Raw genomic sequence first — 2789 nt, 5'->3', positions numbered from 1 at the left:
GAGGGAAGGGGGAGGGTTGAACTTTCTGCCAGGCTCGGCTTTTCACACCTTTCTCTCCCGACGATGCGAGAGGGCGTTTTGGGAGTGAGCGGCTCGGCGGGGTCCCCTCCGAGCAGGTCCCCCTCGACCTTGCGGGGACCCGGCCGGGCGGCGCGGGGCTGGGATTGTGCCGGGTTTCAAGGACACGGGAGATGATCAGGACTTTGGGAGCCAACATCTGCCTGGCTGGTGACGTCAGCAGCCCCGTGTAATCCTCTTGTACTGAAGGCAGATGCCTTATTTGTTTGGCTGGAGAGGCATTAATCCCTAATTCTGGAGCAGCAAGCGAGGGGGAGAGACCGGACCGCTTCCTACCCCCCGAAAGCAGCTAGTGGGGCTCTCCTGCTCTCCTGCCCTCCGCGGCTCCGACTGGGCGGAGGAGCCGCCAGCCCTCTGCAGGTTTGACCATTTTCTTTTTTATTACCATTTTTTTAATATTTGGAGTGTGTTCATAATTCTTATTTTTATTTGGATGCTTGGATTTCTCCCCATGGATTTCGCTTTTTGCTCTCGTATGCTCTTCAGGTGGAGAAAGAAGGGGGAACTGCTGTTCCCTACCCCCTTCTATTTTATCCCTTTTTTTTTTTTTCTTTTAATTTTAAGCTTTCTCCTGCGTTTGCTCTCCGGGGATTTTTGCAGCGGCGGGCAAGCAGGTTGCTCTCTGCGGTTGCCCGCGGCTGGCCGGTTCCCACCGCGCTGCAGAGACCCAGGTGCCCGCTCGCCCCGGCGCTGCGGTGATGGGCGTTCCGCCTCGTCCCTCCTCGGCCGCAGAGCGAGCAGCTCCAGAGGCTCGGGTCTGGCCGACCCCAGCTCCGCGTCAGTCCGTGTGGCCCCCCTTCCCTTCCTCTCCTTCCCTTCCTCCCCTTCCCCTTCCCTCCCCGCCCTTCCCCTGCTTTGACTCCCCCCTCTCTCCCTTTTGTCATTGGCAACCGCGCGGCGTGCGGGCTCCCGGCGCCCTTCCCTCCCCGCCTGCCTTGCCTTGCCTTGCCTTGCCTTGCCTTCCCTCCCCGCCTGCCTTTCTAACGCTCTCGCTTTGTCTGTTTTCCAGGCGGCCGCACGCAGGAGCTGCGGTGCCGAGGGGGCCGGAGCCGCCTGCCCAGCTTGCCCCCGGACGCCCCGGCAAGCCACGGGAAAAAGTCTCCGCGAAGCCCAGCTCGCCACCGGAGCCCGGCCGCCGCCGGCAGCCGCAGCGCAGCCCGCTTCGCCTCCTCTCTCTCTCCCGGGCCCTGGCGCCGAGGCAGCAGTCGAGGTCAGCCCCCCCCGGTTCCTGGGGTCCGGCCGGGGTCGAGCTCGCAGGGCGATGCACGGTGCCCGGCCGCCCCGCTCCTCCCCGGAGTGCCATCGGCACCGAGAAGGAATGGTCCCCGTCCTGAGCGGTGAAAGATGGCAATAAGCGTAATAATAATTAAAAAAAGCTTAGGCTGATTTTTAATTTTTTTTTTGTTACTACTGCAATGACTTTACCTCTCGTTTCCTCACTCGCCCAGTTCAGTGTAGGCAGGCCAGATGGGCTGCCCAGACCCTCCCGGGAAAGGGGCAGGTGCGAGTGAGTTAAATTTTTTTCCGCTTTGCAAAGAAAGATGACAGGTCCTGCCCTTTCATTTTTCACTGCCGAAAGATCCCCTCTCCCCTCCCCGGCCGAGAGGAGCGGGGATGCTCTGGGGGTGCGGGCTCCCCTCACCCGCGCTCCAGCGGAGCCGCAGGACCAGGCGGACCGAGGCAGCCGGAGAGACACGGTCCCTCCCAGCCAGGGATGCCAAACCACAGACGTCGAGTCGGGGAGAGCCAACTCCTGCGTTCAAAATCACGCGAAGACGCTGGCGAAATTAAAGCAGTCGCCTGGAAGTGCGTAATAGGCACACGCTTAATTTCTATTATTTTTTTTAATCCAGTAAATACGTATTTAACAGCTTCCTGGGCATTGCAAACAACAGATGGGCTAGTAAGAAAACTCGAGCATGAATTACATGCAGCCCAGGCCAGGATGGGACTAGGGCGGAGGGAAATGACCGGTTTTTTTCGGGGATCAGTTGCTATTCTGCTTCCAGAGAGAGGGAGAGAGAGAGAGAGCGCTCCAAGGCTCTGACTCTCCGTGTTCACAGCGGACCTTGATTTAATGTCATACAATTAAGGCACGCGGTGAATGCCAAGAGCGGATCCTCAAGGCAGCATGAAAGATCTCGCTAGAACATAACATAATAATAACGTTAATAATAAAAATAATAGCAATAAGTTAAAAATTAGAAAAGAAAATTAAAAAAAAAAGGGGGGGGAGAGAAAGCAATAAAGAGCTCGACAGCCTGTACTCACCAACGGAACCCGAGACTAACTAGGACTGGCGGACTGAACGGCTCAGCCCGGCGGAGAGGAGGCGCCGCTGCCACGGGATGGGTGCCCGCTGGGGCAGCTGTCAGCAGCAGGTAACGGGGCCGTGGGGGAGTACTGGAGCGGTGCGGTAGCCGCGGTGGTTTTTCGAGGTAGTGGTGACTCGACCTCTCGCTTTTTCCTGGGCTGAACCATGTAAAGTCGATTAATGGGAAATAAATACATTTTCTATTATTATCATCGCGAGGATTGTTCTTTGCGCATCGCCCAGCCGGTAGCTAGGAGTGCCCGCTCGGTAATGGCTCCTCCTCTTGCGGGGCTCCTCTGGAAGCCGAGGAATGTGGGCCCTGGGGCAGCGGAGCGGTGCGCGGGGGGCAGCGGAGCAGCGGCTGTGCCGCCGGCCGGCAGAGCCATGTGCGGCGTTG

This window comes from Haliaeetus leucocephalus, unplaced genomic scaffold, assembly GCF_000737465.1.
Source record: "Haliaeetus leucocephalus isolate CR32 unplaced genomic scaffold, Haliaeetus_leucocephalus-4.0 Scaffold858, whole genome shotgun sequence".
Lineage (NCBI taxonomy): Eukaryota > Metazoa > Chordata > Aves > Accipitriformes > Accipitridae > Haliaeetus > Haliaeetus leucocephalus.
The sequence above is the reverse complement of the archived record's forward strand: the minus strand, read 5'-3'. Positions refer to the sequence as shown.